Source organism: Odocoileus virginianus, chromosome 5 (assembly GCF_023699985.2).
Source record: "Odocoileus virginianus isolate 20LAN1187 ecotype Illinois chromosome 5, Ovbor_1.2, whole genome shotgun sequence".
Lineage (NCBI taxonomy): Eukaryota > Metazoa > Chordata > Mammalia > Artiodactyla > Cervidae > Odocoileus > Odocoileus virginianus.
This window is the reverse complement of record NC_069678.1, coordinates 57407143-57432174: the sequence shown is the minus strand read 5'-3', so window position 1 is coordinate 57432174 and position 25032 is coordinate 57407143.

Sequence of the window (25032 nt, the reverse complement as noted above, 5' to 3'; positions counted from 1 at the left end):
TTGCCACTTCCTCTTAATATCTTCTGCTTCTGTTAGGTCCATACCATTTTTGTCCTTATTGATCCCATCTTTGTATGAAAAGTTCCCTTAGTATTTCTAACTTTCTTTAATTATAATTAGCAATAAGTAAATATTTCCCTACTTGGGCACTCACAGTGCATTTTAATGGTATTCCTTGATGGTCCTTATCATTTTTTTTCCTTTTATCTTGGTTTTCCTCTCTATTATATTATGGAATTACATTGTATTCATTATTTTGTAGCTTACAATATTACCTCAAGAAAATTCTGCCCATAAAATTATGAGTAAAACCAAGTTATTGAACTGGTCTTTATCAGTGTCTTTTATCATAAACAAATAGCCCCAAATTTGTCTTTACCTTCATGTTAGCCAAAGTAAGATTTGGTGAAATTGACTATTTTTTTTTAAAGACATAGTTCAATTATCTGATTTATCCTGTATGTATATGTAGTTTTCCAAACTTATTTGGGATCATTAATGTTCTATGTGGTAGGGAGAACTACAAGTTCTTCAGGACTCATCATATGTTAATGCTTCCATAATATCTTAGGACTTTAAATATCCTTGTAATATCCAAGTTTGGCAGTAGTATCCTCCTCAGTTGCATGAACGTATGCTTTCCTTTGGAACTTTGTAAGGTATATAGAAAACTGCTGCCTGGGTTGCTGTTTGACAGTGGGTGTTTTTCCTACATATATTGGCAAGATCACTTTATAAAGCAGGGAAGCCTGACATGCTGCCATCCAAGGGGTCACAAGGAGCCGTACATGACTTAGTACTAAACAACAGCTTTATAAAACATTGCTTCACCAATCCTCTTTTGAGCTCATTAAATACTTCTTATCTTATTGATCCATTTATTAAAAATTGGTCATGTTATACCATAAAGTATTACTTCATATATGTATGTGTATATATATATCTATATATACATATAGACACGTAAGCTGATTGTCCTCATGGGGTGATTTTGTCTCTTTCTTCTAGAAGTTAGATTGTGGTCATTGTTCCTTTCTTGCTTACTATAAGAAATCTAAACACAATCAGAATTTCCTCAGTTTAGCCCTTCTGTACAGATTTGATGGAATCATGGGGCTAAATCACATTTTGGGATTTGACTCCTATAATCTCACCATGGCTTTTTCTTCCTCAAACTATCTCTTTCCCTGGGATATCTTTAATAATTATGCACAAAATAGCATGAATATTCATAGCCTCCACCTTCCTCTTTGATTTCTTGTTCATGTCAGCTGTTAACACTACCACTGTCCACTTTATTTTGCAGAATAATGTATCCAATATCAGATTCTATCCTAAAGCTTTCATACCCATGCCCTTTCCATTCCTCAGAAAAATAAGATAAAATAATAAACACATATAGCTACTATGAAATATCACATCCTAGAAAACAATGTTATCGTTTTATTTTTTATCCTCCTTATTGGATTGAACTTACTTCAAGAGATTGTGTTTCACTTCTCTACATCACCAATAGTTCTTTGCATTAGATAAAAACTCTACTACATGTTATTGGTTTATGCAGAGAATAGAACATCTGGGAAAGTGAATTAGTGAAAGCAATGTTTCCTTATCTCCAACACTTCTGAAATATTTTGTATAGTTGAATTTTATCTTATTGGAAAGAGAGAATCTGGTAGCTCATTTTGTTAGGAGTTTTTATTAATTTTTATTTTTTTTCATTTATTTTTATTAGTTGGAGGCTAATTACTTTACAATATTGTAGTGGTTTTTGCCATACATTGACATGAATCAGCCATGGATTTACATGTGTTCCCCTTCCCGATCCCCCTCCCGCCTCCTTCCCCATCCCATCCTTCTGGGTCTTCCCAGTGCACCAGCCCTGAACACTTGTCTCATGAGTCCAACCTGGGCTGGTGATCTGTTTCACCCTTTATAGTATACTTGTTTCAATGCTATTCTCTCAGAACATCCCACCCTCGCCTTCTCCCACAGATCCCAAAGTCTGTTCTGTACATCTGTGTCTCTTTTTCTGTTTTGCATATAGGGTTATCGTTACCATCTTTTAAAATTCTATATATATGCATTAGTATACAACATCTGTGTAAGCTCACTTGGCTTGAAGCTCCTATAGGATGGAGACTCAGTCTATTTCATCTTCCCTATGGAAGCTCATGGGAACTTGGAGGCAGGAACATCAGAGAACAGTTGTATGAAAATGCTACAACAGAAATAGCCTTTCAGGGCTTGAAATATCAGACCCCTTCTTGGAAAAAAAATTTAAAAGGAGTCTACTTTCTAGATGCAGAGAAATTCTCAGTATCACAGTGGGGCAAGGTAACAGACATTAATTTCAGCTCTATAAATAGTTGAATAAACCTCATCAAGTGAATGGAAATTTTGACCTTCTTTCTATTTTCTAAGAGACTTAGTTGTCCCTATCAGTCACTGCAAGTTAAGCAATATAATTTTATATTCTTCTTTTCAATGGAAGTGCTTTACAAATTGTAGGCATTCATTAAATATGTTAAACATCACTTTATACAATTAAGAATATATTCAGCATAAGTAGAGTTTGAAAACAGAACAAAAAGTCTCAAGTTTTGTCATCATGTATAGGGAAATCAGCTAATGACATATGGTTTTCAAAAATCAGGCATATTAATGGGCGTGGATAAAACAGTGGTAAAGTATAATAAAAGTGAATTTTTACTTAAATCATTTTGGTGTATATTGCAGTCATAAAGATATTTAAACACATTGTGGGTAATATAAGAAGGCAGTTCAATTTTAAATTCAATTTTTATATAATAACTCTGCTACCTATAGAAAATTTTGATTTATTTCCAGAGAAGTAAAATAATCTCTTTAAATTTAATGTTAGTATAAGCATGGAATTCTTCAATTAATCAAGTGCATACTTTAGAGAAACAGGAATATATCTTGACATGTTTTAAAAATATACAATACATAAAGATTGGATAGCAATGGTAAAATCTTCTCATTTATTTTAGATACACATTTAACATTATAAAATATCTTGTTAGATTTAGAAGATAATGTTTGCACTCTGAGCCAGTATCTATTCATATGATGAAAGTAAAAACCATCTTCACTGTTTTATACTGTAAATAAATGGAATCATAACGATTTTCATATTGTCTATTAATTCTCAACACTCCTAGATTCTTACATATTATTTTAATATGGTTTGTGGTACCTAGAGAAGCCACTGTAAATAAATAAATATTATTCATTTTTATTTGAAATCAAATATCAACCTTAAAATAAAATGACTGAATGGACTATGTTTAATCTTATTCTCTTACCCAGAAATAAATATACTAAGTAACCCAAGCTCAAAGATACTGGTCTATGTCATTTTCAAGCGATGAAACTAAGCATGTGTTAGTGAGACTGATGATTACACAGTGTGGACTGTAAGTGTCAGATGAGAAGAATAAGGTTATTAAAAACCCTTTGGCTATATCCATGTGATGTAAAATTTCTATCCTCACACTCAAACATTTCTTTAAATCAGATGACTGTAGGTTAGCTTACTGATGTGGTTTAAATCAGGAGGATATCAGAGATGTTTATATCTGTGACCTTTTTCTTGTTAAAGAAATGAGAAGGAGCAGGGGATTGAGATTTTAGGGATATGCAATCGTTATTCCTGAGCGTCCTTGGTGGCTCAGTGGTAAAGAATCTGCCCGCCAAGGAGGAGACATGGGGCTTCAATCCCTGTTCAGGGAGATCCACTAGAGAAGGATATCACAACCCAACTCCAATATTCTTGCATGGAGAGCCCATGGACAGAGGATCGGGCAGCTACAGTCCACAGGGTCTCCAAAGAGTCAGAAATGACTTAGCTACTAAACAATGGTTACTGCTAAACTCTTATGAAGCTTGACTAAAAACTATAGGGAAGATTTTGATTTCTATATTGTTGCCTCATTTATGGTTATTTTCTTGTCACAGATAAAAAATAAGATGAAACGAGAGCATCTTTTCCATTTTGTAAGTAATAAGATAAACCCTCTGCATTTCAAACTTCAATAAAAAGACATAACACTTACCCTCAATTCAATAATTATCTTTTTGTTTTCATCATTGTTCAGTCACTAAGTTATGTTCAGCCCTTTGTGACCCCATTGCAAATTAAAACATGAAATGTTCTTGTCTGTTAGATTGAGAAGGTTTAAAAGATGATTGTTAACTAAGGTCAACAGTAGTATGAAAAACAAAAATTTCAATAAACAGTTGATGACAACACAAATTAGTTTAATAGTTTGGGAGAGATTTTGGTACTATCAATTAAATTTTGTATAGGTATAGTTTTTAATAATGCTATAATTGTTATTATAGATGTTCAAATGGTATTAGAAAAATCAGAGGAACCAGAGATCAAATTGCCTACATCTGTTGGATCATAGAAAAAGCAAGAGAATTCCAGAAAGAAAAAAAAAACCTATTTCTTCTTCATTGTCCATACTAAAGCCTTTGACTCTGTGGATGACAATAAATTGTGGAAAATTCTTAAAGAGATGGGAATACCAGACCACATTACACCTTCTGAGAAACCTGTATGCAGGTAAAGAAGCAATAGTTACCCGGACATGGGACAACAGACTGGTATCACATTGGGAAAGGAGTACGTCAAGGCTGTATATTGTCACCCTGCTTCTTTAACTTATATGCAGAGCACATCATGTGAAATGCCAGGCTGGATGAAGCACAAGCTGGAATCAAGACTGCTGGGAGAAATATCAATAACCTCAGATATGAAGATGACACCACCCTTATGGCAGAAGGTGAGGAGAAACTAAAGAGCCTCTTAATGAAGGTAATACCAGAGAGTGGAAATATGGCTTAATACTCAATCCTATCACATCATGGCAAATAGATGGGGAAACAATGAAAACAGTGATAGACTTTATATTGGGGGGCTCCAAAATCAGTGCAGATAGTGACTGCAACCATGAAATTAGAAGACGCTTGCTCCTTGGAAAAAAAGCTATGATGAACTGAAACAGCATATTAAAAAGCAGAGACATCATTTTTCCGACAAAGATCCGTCTAGTCAAAGCTATGGTTTTTCCAGTAGTCATGTATGGATATGACAGTTGAACCATAAAGAAGGCTGAGTGCTGAAGAACTGATGCTTTTGAACTGTGATGTTGAAGTCTCTTGAGAGTCCCATGGACTGCAAGGAGTTCCAACCAGTCAATCCTAAAGGAAATCAATCCTGAATATTCATTGGAAGGACTGATGCTGAAGCTGAAGCTCCAATACTTTGGCCACCTGATGCGAAGAGCTGACTCATTTAAAAAGACCCTGATGCTGGGAAAGACTGCAGGAGGAGAAGGGGATGACAGAGGACTAGATAGTTGTATGGCATCACTGACTCAAAGGACACAAGTATGGGTAAGCTCCAGGAGATGATGAAGGACAGGGAAGACTGGCGTGCTGCAGTCCATGGGGTGTTAAAGAGTCAGATATGACTGAGGGATTGAAAATAATTATTGTTATATAATCATATTATTATATGACATCATAATAATAGTGTATTTAATGTATTTATATTATCATTATATAAACTGTACAGTTTTCTACTAATGTTTCTAAAAATATATGCTACAAAAATCATACATAAGAATGCAAAAGCATATATACAAGAAAATTCACTGGAAAATTGTTAAAATAGTGAAAAAATTAAAATTAACCTAACAGCTATTAATAGGAAAGTGGTTAGATAAATTATGATATATTCATGCAATGAGAGTCTATAAAGTTATAAAAAGGAACAGTATATCACTGCATTAGAACTGATAGAATATTATTTCACCAAGTATTTTTCAGCAAAAGCAAGTAATAAGGCAATATGCATACATATAAAGAATACATTTTGAAGGGATAAATTTCAGAATGTATGTACCTTTATGTTACTGAATGCTAACAATAATTCAAAAGAGTACATTACACTAATAACTATGGCATTAAGAGAAAAAAATAAGGAATACTTTGGTACTTTATAAAATCTACATTTCTTGAGATTTCAACAATAAACATAAATTACTTCTGTGATCCAAAAAATAAATATATACAAATTGTCTTTCAGAGAAATATTTTGGTAATTTTTAATATAGTTTTTCTTTCACAATGCTATATTGCTCCTCCCTTTTTTTCTTTATAATTTTCTAGATTATTTAATTCTATTATATCTTTATCAAAGAATCCATATATTTCCAAAGGAGCTAAATATTATTGGTTTCCTACCTTTTATGTCTCATGCATAAATTCTTAATAGTTAGATTGATGTTTGGAACACCATTCATGACTCAAGTTATTTGTGCATATTGCTATCAGGAGAGAAGATTTTCATCAAATAATAATCATTTATGCTATCTGCTAGTGTGTTCTATAATAAAAAATAGACTCAAAGGAATGTGTTCGTTATCTAACTGATGGAGGTAATCGGTATTAAAAGAGATTTTTGCCTACACTGATCCTGATAATGTAATATGGTCATCAAAAATAATAACCAAGTATGTTTCTGTTTGCTTCACTTAGACGCTATCGGTCGGTAAAGTCCTTTGTAACACCATTATGGTGACAAGGCTCATTTCCACTGTCACTTATAATGACAGCATGCTTCACAGAAAGGAAATATACAAATGCTATTTAACTTAAGTAACTTCAACAGTTTGACACTGAAAAATATCACCTTAAAGTTGTGATATAATAGATAAATTGGTTCCACTTCCAAAATAAGGCAGTCTAAATGTCATGAAAATTCTTCTAGGACAAAACATCTAGAAATACTGAATAAAAATAACAGACTACTCTTTCTTTGTTTTTTGGGGGGACAATTAACTTATAAGGAAGAAAATTAACTCTTGGAATCCAAACAATTGATAAAATAAGAAACCACAGTGGTAAGAAGCATTAAATATACAATTCTTCTGAAGGCATTGGCCAGCAAGTAATCTAGAATCTCCTTATAAACAGACAGCTGAATAGGACACTAGACCTTTAGCCTAGAAAAAGTGGGAAATAATTTAAAAGGGAACCCTTTAAGGCCTACATTTGCATTAAAATTTTTATTTGAAAACATTCACCTCTGGGAAACAGCAATTTCAATGCACATTGTCTGCTTCAATCTTGTCTCTGGGCAGGGACAAAAGTCTTTTTTTAGGATTTATAATCTCAGGCATATTCTTCTGAGCACTTGGGACTTATTGTTGATCTGGGAAGTGCACAGCTAAAAATTAAAAATAAATACAAATCCTTATTAGAGGGAAATACCTTTAACCAAGAGTTCAAATTGTTCCCAAATGTAACATCCAGCTGAGAATGAGCTCAGAATCCAAGGAAACATACCGCCATGAGCAAGAATTAGGAGAAAATAAACCAGCATTCTAAATTAGATTCCTTGAACTTCAGATATTGAAATTATTAGACTAGCAAGCAAAATAAAAGAGTGAATAAAAAATATGGCCAAAAAACACGATGCTTTCAGAACATACCAGAAAATTGTATACATAACAAAAAATTTGTTGAAATTATAAATATAATTAGTGAGATTCAACACATTAGATAGTTGAAAAAGAATCAGTTAATTGGAAGATAAAGGCCACAAATTATAGAAAATGTAGCACATAGAGACAGAGAGAGAAACATTATAAATTAGCTAATGACATGAAAGATAAAATAAGAAAGAAGCAATATAAGGAATGGAAGAGAGATAATACTTAAAGATATTAAGACTGAAGTTTTTATCAAAATAAATTAATATATTTTTAATTCCTAACAGCATAAATAAAAGAAATATTTTTAACTAGAAAGTACAATGAAAGGAAATCTATGCCTAAACACATCAGTATTGAAAGACTACATATATATATATGTCTGTGTGTATATATATATATATATATATATATAAATGAACTCAGTAATGAAAGGAATGATTGTCTATGGAGGAATAACGGACTGAGAGCACATATTTTAATAGTACAATGAAAACCAAACCCCATGGTATAATATCTTCAAAATGCTGCAGTATAGTAACTGTCAACTTTGAATCATACATCAGCTAAATTAGTATTCAAAAATAATGTATAAAAAATGGCATTTTCATCTAACCCCAAATTTTGAAATCGTGGGGTTTTATAATTAACTATAATTATATACATACTTGGAGAAGGAAATGGCAACTCACTCCAGTATTCTTATCTGGAGAATTCCATGGACAGAGGAGCCTGATGGGCTGCAGTTCATGGGGTCGCAAAGAGACACAACTGAGTGACTTCACTGTCTATATAGTTATAGATGCTATATATATATATATATATATATATATATACATACTATAAAGTATTCAGTGAAAACTTTTAGGAAGATAAATTCACTGAAATAAAACATGATCTGGATCTAAATGAATCTCTACTTATTTCAGGTTAACTAAACATTTTTTCTAATGATAAAGTTGAAAACATAAATAAAATTGGATAACAGCAAGCAGTATAACTAGCAGTATAGCTTTATATCACTTATTTTTATTAATTGATAGCAACAAGTTTCTATCTTGAACTATGGTGGAATTCTATGCTGAATATTACAATTATGGAACATATAGAAATATTATAGTATGATTTACATACTTAAAGGCATTTCTTTCCTCTTGAAGTAAGCAAAATAAAGAGAACTAACCTAAAAGTTCTGGGGTCCTTACTACATATGTCCAAACTACTCTATTCTGCTTTTACTAAAACATCAGATTGCTGAACTATGTGTGTTTGGCACTGTTAATTTGACTATTTTCTATCAGGCATATAATAGACATCATCACAGTATATCTTGCCACAGAATCCAATAAGAATTGTGTTCAATTTATATTTTGCTCCATTATTTTGATTTAGGTTTTGATGTGGTTTCACATAATAAACAAAAATATAACAAATATTTTTCTGGCTATGTCTATTCTCCCATTCTTGAATGGAAAGACTTTCTTTCCTAAAAATTCTCTTCCTAAACCAAATCAAATTCCTCACAATGTAATTGAGGTCCTAAGATTTGTGTTATACAAGAAAACAATTATAAGCATACTTTGGAGATATTATGGGTTCAGTTCCAGATCACTACAATAAAGTGAACTTTGCAATAAAGCAAGTCACACAAATATTTTGGTTTCTAAGTGCACATAAAAGTAATATTTATAGTCAAGGATATGGTTTTTCCAGTGGTCATGTATGGATGTGAGAGTTGGACTGTGAGGAAAGCTGAGCGCCGAAACATTGATGCTTTTGAACTGTGGTGTTGGAGAAGACTCTTGAGAGTCCCTTGGACTGCAAGGAGATCCAACCAGTCCATCCTAAAGCAGATCAGTCCTGGGTGTTCATTGGAGGGACTGACGCTGAAGCTGAAACTCCAGTACTTTGGCCACCTCATGAGAAGAGTTGACTCATTGGAAAAGACCCTGATGCTGGGAGGGATTGGGGGCAGGAGGAGAAGGGGATGGCAGAGGATGAGATAGCTGGATGGCATCACCGACTCGATGGACATGAGTTTGAGTAAACTCTGGGAGTTGGTGATGGACAGGGAGGCCTGGTGTGCTGCAATTCATGGGGTCACAAAGAGTCGGATACGACTGAGCGACCAAACTGAACTGAGCTGATACTATATTATAGCCTATTAAGTTTGTCTAAAAAAGCAATGTATGAATTTAAAAATAATTTATTACTAAAAAATGTTACTATTATCTGATCCTTCAGCAAATCATAATGATTTTGCTGGTGAAGGTTCTTGCCTTGAAGTTGATGGCTATTGAAATAATCAGGTTGGTGGTTGCTAAAGCTTGCTGAAAGTGAGGTTACTTTGGTAATTTTTTAGAAAAATTAGACAACATTAAATTTGCCATGCCAGTTGACTCATTTCATGAACAATTTCTCAGAAGCATGCAACGTTGTTTGATAGCATTCTATCCACAGCAGAACTTCTTTAAAAATTTGAGCCAGTCCTCTCAAAGCCTGGCACTGTTTTATCAACTAACTTTATATAATAAAGTTAGTTCTAAATCCTTTGCTGTCATTCCAGCAATCTTTACAGCATCTTCATCATAAGTAGTTTTCATCTCAATAAACAATTTTATTTTATGAATGAAGCAACTCCTCATCCATTAAAGTTTTATCCTGAGATTGCAGCAAGTCAGTCATATCTTTAGGCTTCACTTCTAATTCTAGCTCTCCTCCTATTTCCATCACAACTGTAATTATTTCATCTATGATATCTTAAAGCCCTGGGTGGCTCAGACTGTAAAGAGTTTGCCTGCAATGCAGGAGACCCGGGTTTGATTCCTGGGTAGAGAACATCCCCTGGAGAAGGAAATGGCAACCCACTCTAGTATTCTTGCCTGGGAAATTCCATGAACTGAGGAACTGGTAGGCTATAATCCATGCAATCACTAAAAGTTGGACATTGCTTAGCAACTTTCACTTTTAGACTTCACTTCTAACTCTAGTTCTCTTACTATTTCCACTACAACTGCAGTTACTTCATCCATGAAGTCTTAACCCCCTGAAAATCATCCATGAGAGTTGTAATCAACTTCTACCAAACTTCAGCTAATATTGATATTTTGACCTCTTACAAAAAATCACACATGTTCTTAAAGAGATCTGGAATGGTGAACGCTTTCCAGAAGTATTTCAACTTGTTTTGGCTAGATGTAGCAGAGGAATCACTAAGTCAGATACTGTCTTAAAAATGTATTTCTTAAATAATAAGTCTTAAAATGACTTCAATTTAATGCGAGGAAGGAATGGAGACTCAGATGTAGAGAACAGACATGTGGACACAGTGGGGGAGGGAGAGAGTGGGATGAATGGAGAAAGCAGCATCAACGTATAAACACTATCATGTGTAAAATGGATAGCTGGTGAGAAGACTCTATATCACACAGGGAGCCTAGCCAGGCACGCATGTGATAACCTAGAGGGGTGGGATGGGGGGATGAGAGGGCTCAAGGAGGGGATAAATATATATAATTAAGGCTGATTCACATTGTTGTATGGCAGAAACCAACACAACATTGTAAAGCAATATTCTTCCAACAACAAAAAGAAAAGAAAAAAAAGTTAAAATGACACCGTGATCCTTGGGCTGCAGAATGTATGTTGTGTTAGTTGCCATTAGAACAGCATGAATCTCATTATATTACACCTCCATCAGAGTTCTTGGGTTACTAGGTGCACTGTCAACGAATAGCAATAGTTTGAAAGGTGTCCTTTTCTGAGCCGCAGGGCTTAAAATATTCAGTAAATCGTGTTGTAAACAGATGTGCATTATTGTTCTGTTTATGGAGCACAGACAGAGTAGATTTAGCATAGTTTTTAAGGGTCCTAAGATTTTTGGAATGTTAAGCAAGCATTGACTTCAACTTAGTCACCATTCAGTCTCGTGAATGAGAATCAGCCTTGAAACTTTGAAGCCAGGCATTGACTTCTCCTCTCCAGGTATGAAAGCCCTAGGTGGCATCTTCTTCCAACAGAAAGCTATTCACTGAATTGAAAATCTGTTGTTTAGTGTAAACAACTTTATTAATTATCTTAGCTAGATCTTCTGGAAAATTTGCTGTAGCTTCTACATCAGGACTTTCTGCTTCACTTGAAACTCATTTTATAGCAATGGTTTCTTTTCTTAAAGAATCAACTTCTGCTAGTTTCAAACCTTTCTCTGAAGCTTCTTCACTTCTCCTAGGTTTCATGGAACTGAAGAGAATTGGGGCTTTGTTCTGAATTAGGCTTTGCCTTAAGGAATACTGTGCTTGGTTTGATCTTCTATCCAGACCAATAAAGCTTTCTCCATATCAACAATAAAACCATTTTGCTTTCTTCCCATATATGTGTGTGCTGGAGTAGCATGTTTAATTTCATTCAAGAACTTTTCCTTTGCATTCACAACTTGGCTATTTGGTACAAAATTCCTACCTTTGGCCTGTCTAGGCTTTCAACATGTATTCCTTCCTAAGATGAATCATTTCCAGTTTTTTATTTAAAGTGAGAGACTCTTCATTTCTAAGTGATGCTAATGGTAAAGAATACGCCTGCCAAAGAGGAAACACAAGAGACAAAGTGTCTATCCCTGGGTCAGGAAGATCCCCTGGAGTAGGAAATGGCAACCCACTCCAGTATTCTTGCCTGAAAAATGCCATGGACAGAGGAGCCTGGTGGGCTACAGTCCATGGGATTGCAAAGGGTCGGACACAACTGAGTGCGTGTGTCCATGCATAAACACACACACACACACATGCACACACTTCCTTTCACTTGAAAACTTAGAGGGCACTGTAAGGTTATCAACTGGCCAAATTCCATATTGTTGTATCTCAGGGAAGAGGGAGGCCCTGGGAGAGGGGGAGAGATGAGGAACCATCTGTTCAGTGGAACAGTCAGACACACAGTTACTAAGTTTGCTCATGATATCTTATATGGGTGCAGTTTGTGACATCCCAAAAGAGTTATAATAGTAACATCAGTGATCACTGATCACTCTAACAAATATGGTAATAGTGAAAAGGTTTGAACTCTTTTGAGAATTTCCAAATTGTGACACAGAGACACAAAGTGAGCAAATGTTAGGAAAATGGCACTCATAGATTTGCTTGGTGGAGAGTTGCCACAAACTTTCAATTTATAAAAAACAATACCTATGAAACGCCATAAAACAAAGCACAATAAAACAAGGTATGCCTATATGATGGACCAACATGACTCGATGATACTGATGATAACAGGGCACTACTCTAGCAGCTATTTGAAAAGGTAGAACCAATAGAAGAATTTATATGTAGTTAATTTTTCAATTATCTGGAGGTATAACCCACCTGCCAATGCAGGAGATGTAAGGGACGTAGGTTTGATCCCTGTGTTGGGAAGATCTCCTGGAGAGGAGTATGGCAACCCACTCCAGTATTCTTGCCTGGAGAATTCCATGGACAGAGGAGCCTGGTGGGCTACAGTCCATGGGGTGGCAGAGTCAACACGACTGAAGTGACTGAGCAGCAGCCTGACAAAGTACAAGGTAGAAAACAAGCAGCAAATATTTTCTTCCCTTAATTTCTAAGGAAATATTACTAGTGTTTCCTACTGACTCATTTATCATAGAAACAACTCAGTATTAGTAACTTAACAGATTCTCAGATTAAAGGATCATGTTGTCTAAGGGAAGGTGAGCATCGTATGTGTTGTGGATTGTGTGTACCTGTAACTTTTCGAGCTTTGGTGAGAGGTGCAGTTTAAATTCCTATATTTGCAGACTACTGAAAATTCTTCAGCAGTTTATAATTGTCATAAAAAATGAGACTATTAAAACTATCAATTCTCAACCTGTTTTTATATAAATCCTAACTCCTCAAATTAATAATAATACACTATTAAAATTTAAGATCATGGAATAATGTAATTTTACAATCAGAAAGAACTTCTGGTTTCTTTAACTACACTTACTAATTTTAGAATAAAAAATGTATTTTAAAAATTATATATAGATATGAAACTACCCAGAGATAGCAAATACATTATCAGAAAATGCTTACATCGTAATGTGTTAGTGAACTCAACTACTTAAAAAAAATATTTATTCCCTCTTAGCTAGTTTTTTAACTTATATTTTATCTAAGATAACCTTTCTGTTGGAGTTCAGTTCAGTTCAGTTCAGCCACTCAGTCATGTCTGACTCTTTGTGACACCATGAACTACAGCATGCCAGGCCTCCCTGTCCATCACCAACTACTGGAGTCCACCCAAATCCATGTCCATTGAGTCGACGATGCCATCCAACCATCTCATCCTCTGTTGTCCCCTTCTCCTCCTGCCCTCAATCTTTCCCAGCATCAGGGTCTTTTCCAATGAGTCAGCTCTTCGCATCAGGTGGCCAAAGTATTGGACTTACAGCTTCAACATCAGTCCTTCCAATGAACACTCAGGACTGATCTCCTTCAGGATGGACTGGTTGGATCTTCTTGCAGTCCAAGGGACTCTCAAGAGTTTTCTCCAACACCACAGTTCAAAAGCATCAATTCTTCGATGCTCAGCTTTCTTCACAGTCCAACTCTCACATTCATACATGACTACTGGAAAAACCACAGCCTTGACTAGATGGACCTTTGTTGGCAAAGTAACGTCTCTGCTTTTTAATATGCTGTCTAGGTTGGTCATAACTTTCCTTCCAAGGAGCAAGCATCTTTTAATTTCATGGCTGCAATCACCATCCATAGTGATTTTGGAGCCCACAAAATAGTCAGCCACTGTTTCCACTGTTTCCCCATCTATTTGCCATGAAGTGATAGGACCAAATACCATGATCTTAGTTTTCTGAATGTTGAGATTTAAGCCAACTTTTTCACTCTCCTCTTTCACTTTCATCAAGAGGCTCTTTAGTTCTTCTTCACTTTCTGCCACAAGGGTGGTGTCATCTGCATATCTGAGGTTATTGATATTTCTCCCAGCAACCTTGATTCCAGCTTGTGCTTCCTCCAGCCCAGCATTTCTCATGATGTATTCTGCATATAAGTTAAATGAGCAGGGTGACAATATACAGCCTTGATGTACCTACTGGTATTTTAAGTTTAGTCTGAACTGTTTGTGAGAGAAAACTGTCAAATGATTTGGTTCTATATATAGTGTGAGATAAAGGATTAATTTTTGTTCATAACTTCATTTTATTCCTCAGGAAGTAAATGATTGTCTTCTGCCTCCTCTATTGTATAAAAGCTCATTGTTAAGTTTTTTGTCTTTGTATTTGGTTTCATCTATTACTGTTTCAACTTAAAACTGTCCTAAATTACTATAGTTACATAATCAATGTTGACAAGGAAAACAAGATACCTCATCCTATTCTTTTTCAAATTGTCTGTAACTTTTCTTTATCCTTTCTTTTTGGGCTATTAATTCTTGAGCACAGGGTGGATCCATGATAGCTTCTTTTTTTTCCTCACATCACTGATCTCTTGAAAACTGACTCTGAAATCATAAGACCTTATTCTATCTAGTCAATTCAAATTATAAAGATTTTAGCATACAATATAGGAAAATGTATTTGCAATCTTGGGACAGCAAAGATTTTCTTAAACTAGATACAAAGCACATACCATAAAGGAGAGTACTGATAAAGTTAACAAGATTAAGTTAAAACTTATTTTTGTAAAAATAAATCATATTAAGAGTGAAAATTAAAGATGATCTATAACTGATAAAGATTAGAATCCAGGATGCACAGACACAAACACACACAAACACACAAATATCAAGAAAACTCAATTGAAAAATCCACAAAATATACAAACTAAGCAAATTTAGATTGTTAATAAACATAAAAAGGTGGTCAATCTTGGATGGAGAACAAGATGGCGGAGGAGTAGGTGGATGTGGAGTACATCTCTCTCTACTGATACGTCAGGGATACACCTTCAGACACAGAAGTGCACGCAGAACACCAGCTGAGTGGACAGGAGTACCTGACCAGAGGAAAAGAACATACAGAACCACACAAAGTTCGGTAGGACAAAGGAAGTAGGGGGAAAAACCGGGGTGTTAGTAGGACTGGACCTGCCCTCAGCGGCTGGGGGAACTGAAGCAGAGGTATGATCCGTACACTGGGGCAATTGTCTGAGTCGGAGGAGAAACATTTAAGGCAGAGAGTGAAACAGCTGATCTGTGGCAGCCAAAATGGAATGAGAATCAAACAGTCCTTGCCGCAGCCATACGTACCCCGGACAGGGACTCAGGTCCTCTGGAAGACACAGTGGGAAGCTGGAGTTTAGGGATTCTGGAGCGTTCCAAGGGCGGGGACTGCTGTTGACTGTGGAGAGACAGATCGAAGGGATGTGAGGGAGGAGACTGTGGTGGGAAATGCCTGTGGAGGAAAGCTGGGCAGCCATGGAAGCAAGGTGGTACTGCTGAGTCATGCACAGGGGGTGGAGCCATCACCACAGCCTCTCTCTCCCCACACGCCAGCATCGGCAGCTGAACAACAGAGAGGCTGGCCTATCAAATGCCTGGCGCGCTGAACTACAGAGTAGGACCCCGTCCAGCTTGCCCTGTTAAGTGACTGACGCACTCATCTCAGAGTAGGACTCCAGTCAAGGGGGCCCCTCTATGTGCCTGATGCTCCAAACAACAGAGAAGGACCTCAGGCAAGGGATCCCTCTATGTGCCTGAACAGAGCAGAGCTATGGAGAAAGACAGACCAAAGAGGTCTTCTGATCACCAGCTACAAGAGGCTTGAAAAAAAGACTCTGATAGGGCCAAAACTCCCGCGGCAAAGGCAGTCGGTGTCCCTGCACACTTGGCACCGCCAGAGTACGCACAGGCCAAGCAGCTGCTCCTCCTTCACGCTCAACTCTCACTGGGGCAGAGCTGCCACAGGCAAAAAAAATCTGGTGTCTATACACACAGGATCATTTTGGTAGTGTCTGACTCTTTGTGACCCTGTAGACTGTCTGCCAAGCTTCTCTGTCATGGAGGGGGGTTCTCCAGGCAAGACTATGGGAACGTATTGGCCAATACTGGTTTCCATACCCTCGTAGAACACTATATTTCCTGCTGCCCTAGCCGCCAACCCCCCTGAGTACCTGGTGCTGCCAGAACCCCTGCGACCCAAGCAGCTGCATCACCTCCACACCTGGCCCTCACAGGGGCAAACCCAAGCCCTCCAGGGCAGCCCCAGGAGCAAACCCCAGTGGACCACCCATATACAGAGGTGGAAATAAAACCACAACTGAAACCCAGGGGCAGTGTGGCTAAGGAAGAAGACCCAAAACCTTCCCACCAGCTATACAAGCTGCAGATTAAATCCACACAATCAACTAGGCAGACTCTGTGTCTATGGAATATATAAAAGGTCATTGAGAGCTCCCACAAAAGAAAACGCACTAGTTCTGAGAGCTGTGGATTTTGGAGGCAAGAACACACAGGAGTAAGACTAGATTAGAATCTGAGCTGCTCCCACAGCAGGTCCGGAGCTCAGCACAGTGTTGAAGGGCATCCTAGGGATGTGATGTGGACAGTGACTCCCAGTGAGGGAAAGGACTCTGACAGCAGTGACTCAAGAAAAACAGTTATTATTCATATGTTTTGACTTGTTCTACAGATTCTTTTGGATTGTTTTTCTTTTTTTTTCCTCTCCCCCCCACCTCTGTTGTAGTTGTCAATTTTATTGGCACTCAGCTCAGTTCAGTCGCTCAGTCATGTCCAATTCTTTGCGACCCCATGAATCGCAGCATGCCAGCCCTCCCTTTCCATCACAAGCTCCCGGAGCCCACCCAAACCCATGTCCATTGAGTCAGTGATGCCATCCAACCATCTCATCCTGTGTTGTCCCCTTCTCCTCCTGCCCTCAATATTTCCCAGCATCAGGGTCTTTTCCAATGAGTCAGCTCTTCGCATCAGGTCCATCAGTCCTTCCAATAAATACCCAGGACTAATTTCCTTTAGGATGACTGGTTGGATCTCCTTGCAGTCCAAGGGACTCTCAAGAGTCTTCTCCAACACCACAGTTTAAAAGTATCAATTCTTCGGCACTCAGCTTTCTTGAGGAAAAACCATAGCCTTGACTAGACGGACCTTTGTTGACAAAGTAATGTCTCTGCTTTTTAATATGCTATCTAGGTTGGTCATAAATTTCCTTCCAAAGAGTAAGCATCTTTTAATTTCATGGCTGCAATCACCATCCGCAGTGACTTTGGAGCCCAAAAAAATAAAGTCTGACACTGTTTCTCCATCTATTTGTCATGAAGTGATGGGACCAGATGCCATGATCTTAGTTTTCTGAATGTTGAGCTTTAAGCCAACTTTTTCACTCTCCTCTTTCACTACATCAAGAGGCTTTTTAGTTCCTCTTCACTTTCTGCCATAAAGGTGGTGTCACCTGCATATCTGAGGTTATTGATATTTCTCCTGGAAACCTTGATTCCAGCTTGTGCTTCTTCTGGCCCAGCGTTTCTCATGATGTACTCTGCATATAAGTTAAACAAGCAGGGTGACAATATATAGCCTTGACGTACTCCTTTTCCTATTTGGAACCAGTCTGTTGTTCCATGTCCAGTTCTAACTGTTGCTTCCTGACCTGCATATAGGTTTCTCAAGAGGCAGGTCAGGTGGTCTGGTATGCCCATCTCTTTCAGAATTTTCCACAGTTTATTGTGATCCACACAATCAAAGGCTTTGGCATAGTCAATAAAGCAGAAATTGATGTTTTTTCTGGAACTCTCTTGCTTTTTTGATGATCCAGCAGATGTTGGCAATTTGGTCTCTGATTCCTCTTCCTTTTGTAAAACCAGCTCGAACATCTGGAAGTTCATGGGTTCACGTATTGCTGAAGCCTGGCTTGGAGAATTTTGAGCATTACTTTACTAGCATGTGAAATGAGTGCAATTGTGTGGTAGTCTGAGCATTCTTTGGGATTGACTTTCTTTCGGATTGGGATGAAAACTAACCTTTTCCAGTCCCGTGGCCACTGCTGAGTTTTCCAAATTTGGTGGCATAGTGAGTGCAGCACGGTCACAGCATCATCTTTCAGGATTTGAAATGGCTCAACTGGAATTCCATCACCTCCACTAGCTTTGTTCGTAGTGATGCTTTCTAAGGCTCATTTGACCTCGCATCCCAGGATGTCTGGCTCTGGGTGAATGATCACACCATCATTATTACCTGGGTTGTGAAAATCTTTTTTGTGTAGTTCTTTTGTGTATTCTTGCCACCTCTTCTTAATATCTTCTGCTTTTGTTAGGTCCATACCATTTCTGTCCTTTATTGAGCCCATCTTTGCATGAAATATTCCCTTGGTATCTCTAATTTTCTTGAAGAGATCTTTCCCATTCTGTTATTATTTTTTTTTTTTTTCTATTTCTTTGCATTGATCACTGAGGAAGGCTTTCTTATCTCTCCCTGCTATTCTTTGGAACTCTGCATTCCAATGGGAATAGCTTTCCTTTACTCCTTTGCTTTTTGCTTCTCTTCTTTTCACAGCTATTTGTAAGGCCTCCTCAGACAGCCATTTTGCCTTTTTGCATTTCTTTTTCTCGGGAATTGTCTTGATCCCTTTCTCCTGTACAGTGTCATGAACCTCCATCCATAGTTCATCAGGCACTCTGTCTATCAGATCTAGTCCCTTAAATCTATTTCTCACTTCCACTGTATAATCATAAGGGCTGCAAAAAATATAATCAATCTGATTTTGGTGTTGACCATCTGGTGATGTCCATGTGTAGAGTCTTCTCTTGTGTTGTTGGAAGAGGGTGTTTGCTATGACCAGTGCGTTCTCTTGGCAAAACTCTATTAGCCTTTGCCCTGTTTCATTCTGTACTCCAAGGCCAAATTTGCTGGTTACTCCAGGTGTTTCTTGACTTCCTACTTTTGCATGACCCACGTCCTAGAGTAATGGAAATAAAAACAAAAGTAAACAATTGGGACCTGATTAAATCTAAAAGCTTTTGCACAGCAAAGGAAACTATAAGCAAGGTGAAAAGACAATCCTCAGAATGGGAAAAATAATAGCAAATGAAACAATTGACAAAGGATTAATTTCTAAATTATACAAGCAGCTCATGCAACTCAATGCCAGAAAAACAAGCAACCCAATCAAAGAGTGGGAAAACCACCTAAACAGACATTTCTCCAAAGAAGACACACAGATGGCTAACAAACACATGAAAAGATGCTCAACATCACTCATTATTAGAAAAATGCAAATCAAAACTACAATGAGATATCACCTCACACCAGTCAGAATGGCCATCAGTAAAAACCCTACAAAGAATAAATGCTGGAGAGGATGTGGAGCAAAGGGAACACACTTGCACTGTTGGTGGGAGTGTAAATTAATGCACACACTATGGAAGACAGTTTGGAGATTCCTTTTAAAATTAGGAATAAAACCACTATATGACCCAGCAATCCCACTCCTAGGCATATATTGAGGAAATCAAACTTGAAAAAGACTCATGTATCCCATTGTTCACTGCAGCACTATTTACAATAGCTAGAACTTGAAAGCATGTCGATGTCCATTGACAGATGAATGGATAAAGAAGTTGTGGTACATATACACAATGGAATGTTACTCAGCCATTAAAAGGAACACATTTGAGTCAGTTTTGATGAGGTGGATGAACCTAGAACCTAATAACAGAGTGAAATGAGTCAGAAAGAGAAAGATAAATATGGTGTTCTAACGCATATATATGGAATCAAGAAAAATGGTACTGAAGAATTTATTTATAGGGCAGCAATGGAGAAACAGACATAGACAATAGACTTATACGCATGGAAAGAGGGGAGGAGAGGGTGAGATGTATGGAAAGAGTTACATGGAAAGAGTAACTTAGATTACCATATGCAAAATGCTGCTGCTAAGTCACTTCAGTCATGTCCGACCGTGTGCGACCCCATAGACAGCAGCCCACCAGGCTCCCCCGTCCCTGGGATTCTCCAGGCAAGAACACTGGAGTGGGTTGCCAGTTCCTTCTCCAATGTGAGAAGGTGAAAAGTGAAAGTGAAGTCTCTCAGTCATGTCCAAATTGTAGTGACTCGATGGACTGCAGCCTATCAGGCTCCTCCGTCCATGGGATTTTCCAGACAAGTGTACTGGAGTGGGGTGCCATTGCCTACTCCACTATATGTAAAATAGCCAATGGGAATTTGCTGTATGGCTCAGGAAACTCAAAGAGGGGCTCTGTATCAACCGAGAGGGGTGGAGATGAGAGACAGGTTCATAAGGGAGGGTAATATATGGATACCTATGGCTGATTCATGCTGAGGTTTGACAGAAAACAACAAAATTCTGTAAAGCAATTATCCTTCAATAAAAAAATAAATTAATTAAAAAAAAAGATGCTCAATCTCATAGTTAAGCAGGAAAATGCACATTTAAACTATGATAAAATGCTCTTTTACCCCTTGGATTTGACTGGACAACCTGAAAGTACCTAATGATACCAGGTACTTCCAGGATGTGAATCAAAGAAAACTCTTATAAATGATAGCCAGAACATAAAACTGTTTGAAAACAATTTAGTATTAAATATGTACTACAACCCAGGAAATCCACTTCTAGATGGTATACTATTGAAAAGCACTCATCCATGTATATAAACAGACATATTCATAACAGCATTACTTATAAAATAAAAATTGTCTTCAGAAGGTGAAAGTGATAAATTCATGTCAACTATCACAAAGCAATAAAAATTAGTGAACCAGAGTGACATATACCAAGATGACTCATTCTCATAGACATGTTGTTTTCTTCAAAATCCAAAACAGGTGGCAAAAGAATTCAAACTGCATTATATCATTTTTGTAAAAGTTAAATTACCAAAGCAACATATAAATATTCTTAGTGAAAGTGCATGACATTCATTAATGTGCTGCTGCTGCTAAGTCACTTCAGTCCTGTCCGACTTTGTGCAACCCCATAGACGGCAGCCCACCAGGCTCCCCCATCCCTGGGATTCTCCAGGCGAGAATATTGGAGTGGGTTACCATTTCCTTCTCCAATGCATGAAAGTGAAAAGTGAAAGTGAAGTCGCTCAGTCGTGTCCAACTCGTAGCGACCCCATGGACTGCAGCCTACCAGGCTCCTCCATCCATGGGATTTTCCAGGCAAGAGTACTGGAGTTGGTTGCCATTGCATTCTCTGTTATTAATGTACAAATAAATACAAAAATTTAGGAATGATGTTGCCTCTGCGGGGTGAGGGAAGAAGGTAAACGAATGGCAGAGGAAGCTTCAGTCTTAATCAATCATATTTTTCTTCTTAAAAGAGATGCATGATTCATACATCAGTGTCCATTGTATTTTGTAGATCATAAATATGCCAATTAATGTTTAAAATAAAAAATAATTATCCAAATGAGTTAACTGTAACAACAAACCTTCTCTTTAGCTAGAATAGACTGTTAATCTGAGAGATTAGTTTCACAGTAAAGGCGATCGAACAAATGAATTTGAAGAAGAATCTAATGACTCCCACGTCCTGCTCAGTGCTTCTCCCTGTTTTTCAAAAACTAACAGCCCTCCATACCCATATGGTACCCCACTGATGTGGATCCTGTCATCCCAAGCTCCACAAACTCTGAGCTCTTCAGATCTACATCCCCATACATAAAAATTTAACATTTTAAAAATTTCCTTAAGAACCAATATCTAATTAAGTTAGATATTAGATAAGATACTAAGAATTAAGATATTAAGATACATAAATGGTTTTTGTTTATATTAGGAATTGCCAAAGCAACTTCTCTAAAACCAGGCCTCTAAAGAAAGTTATTAGAAAGATAGTTGACACCTGACAGTTAATATCACCATAAGTCTTATTTTCAAATAAAGTTGGTCCTGCTTTTCCTGGAAACAGATTATCATCTCAAAATGTAGTATCATCACACTACATTTGTGAATCAAAGGAGTTGATTAACAATTTACGAAATATTGTGGATTTCATATTTAGCCATTGATAGATGTAATCTGAATAACTGATCTATTAAAACTGCTTTGATCTAATTTTTAGAGAAAATTAGAATTGGACCTCTGCTTGAGCAACAGCCTAAGGATATTCAGCATTCATCTTTCTCTGGTTTTCAGACAGTCATCTGCATTTCCAGAGGGTTGATGACAGGGCAACTTGGAGTTTAAAGACAGCATCTGTATTTGCATTTCAATAGTTCCATAATTCTTTGGAACTATTGAAATCTCCTCAGTATGCTTCATTGTTTAAATAGTGAAGGTGGCCAAAATTTGTTCAAGATTCATAAATCTTAGAAAAAAAGTTGAACCATGGTATTCAAGACTCATTCTACAGAGAATACTTCCTTCTTATTATTTTTTTTAATGCTAAAATCATGTTTGTTAAAACCCATAGGGGCTGCATCACACCTGCTTACATTTAAGATGATTTATCCATTTGAACCTCTAGAGTCTGAAATTGAGGTTCTATGATATGACAAAGAGAAAAGGAGTACATATGGCTTGAAATATATTACAGAGGCATCATCGATTTTTAGTTTGTGGTTCCAAAAATATCTTTCTCCCCATTGCATGCATGCTAAATCGCTTCAGTCATGTCCTACTCTTTGAGACCCTATGGACTGTAGCCCACCTGGCTCCTCTGTCCATGGGGATTCTCTAGGCAAGAATACTGGAGTGGTTTGCCATTTCCTTCTTCAGCGGATCTTCCTGACCCAGAGATGGAACCAGAGTCTCTTGTCTCTTGCATTGGCAGGTGGGTTCTTAACCACTAGCACCACCTGGGAAGCCCTTCTCCCCATTAGAAGGGAAAATTTCATTTTTATTTAGGAAAACAGTTCCACTTAACACATGGGATATAAGTTCATTGGTAGGTATGCTACCTGTTTGCAATAATCATAAGTTTCCTCAAAATTGGTTGTGATTTAACACACAGAATTTTTTGGTCAAATATTTTGGTAAAAGGGAGTTAAATCCTGGAGTTAAAATAAGAAATTCTGAGTTCAGGTGCAGGGCAACTGGGTACATTTCTGAGATGAGCCTTGTGCCCTTCCAATAAGTGTGGGAAAATATTGTCCACTAAATAGTTTTAGGAAATGATTAAATAATGAATATATGTGAAAGTTATGTGCAAACTGTATCCAAAAGAACTGGAGGCCTATAAAAGTATTGCTGCAACTGTATAATTGTTGTGTGAGGTTATTTATTTTAGATTTTCAATTGCAACCTAAAAATTTTCATATCACTCTGTCCAGCTGAAACACTAAGATGTGGCAAATGTTTATAAGGATAAAACTGTGGGTGAAAAAGCAGAGCCCCAGAGAGCTCAATTCAAAAATTTGCCCTTAAAAAATTTTTTTTTGTCTCCTTGCCCTTTCAGAACCCTTTCTTGGTGGTGTTTTATAACACACTTTTAAAATAACCTGGCTTTTGAAAATATGCTCTTATTCCTTTTCCTTTTTACATGCAAATAATATGATACACTGGAAAGTTATCCTTAAAAGTCACCCCTCATTCATGGCCCACATAAAGTGGAAAATAATCATTCTTGGTACTCTGTTGATTAGCTGTCAATCTCCAAATTCTCTTCCCAGACAACCCTTAGCAGCCAGAAAAGATGATTTTTGACCTTGAAGATTTTAGCATTGCAAATCCAAGAATATGAGCAAATGCATTTTCTTTTTACTAAACTGTGAATTTGCATCCACCAGAGTGGCATCTGAACATCATGACGTCTACTGTATTAGCAATGTAGAGAGATGAAGGGACATTCTCACTTATCATGAGGAAACGAAAAGCTTATAGCCTGTATACCACGGAAAGAAAAAAAAAATGATTTCAGGATGATAACTCTTATTTTAAAGAGAGAATTGACCCGTTGGGTTTAGAGAATAAAAGAGAAGTCTAAATATAGCACCAGCCTCGTCAATAGGTTTCTCAACGTATCGCTGCTTTGGGGAGTTTAAAGACGTGTGAGACTTTATATGTCTGTGTGTGCCTTTACGTGAGAGAGGAGATGAGCGTGTGTGAGTGTGAGAATGTGTGTTCCCGGCCGGAGGAGAGGGGGTGGAAGCGTGAAGGGTGGTTGGAAAACCCCTTCTAATTTTGCGCACACCCAGGGCAGCCACCCCGGCCCCAGGAGGAGAGGGAACGCGAAAGCAGGCACAAAGGTCGTTGCCTTGACTAATGTGAAGAGACTGAACCGCTAGCAGAGACTTTTCTCCTTGGCAGCCAACAACCTGCAGCCGGGAAGGCGGGCGGGGGAGGAAACCCCGAGGAGGCGCTCCCGGCCGCCTCTTTGCTGAGGTAGCAGGAGCGGCAGCCTGCGGAGCCACGGGCGCAGCGTCACCGAGCCGGTGCGGGTGCGGGGCGCTCGGGAAGGCGCAGAGGCCCGGAGGCGCTGGTGCGGCGGAGTCGCCCGCGCTGCAGGACGCCGCGCCGGGGCCGCCGGAGCGCCACGGGCCGGTCGAGCTGCAGGACGAGCCGGCGGCCGCGCGCTGCCCGGCGGCGCCGT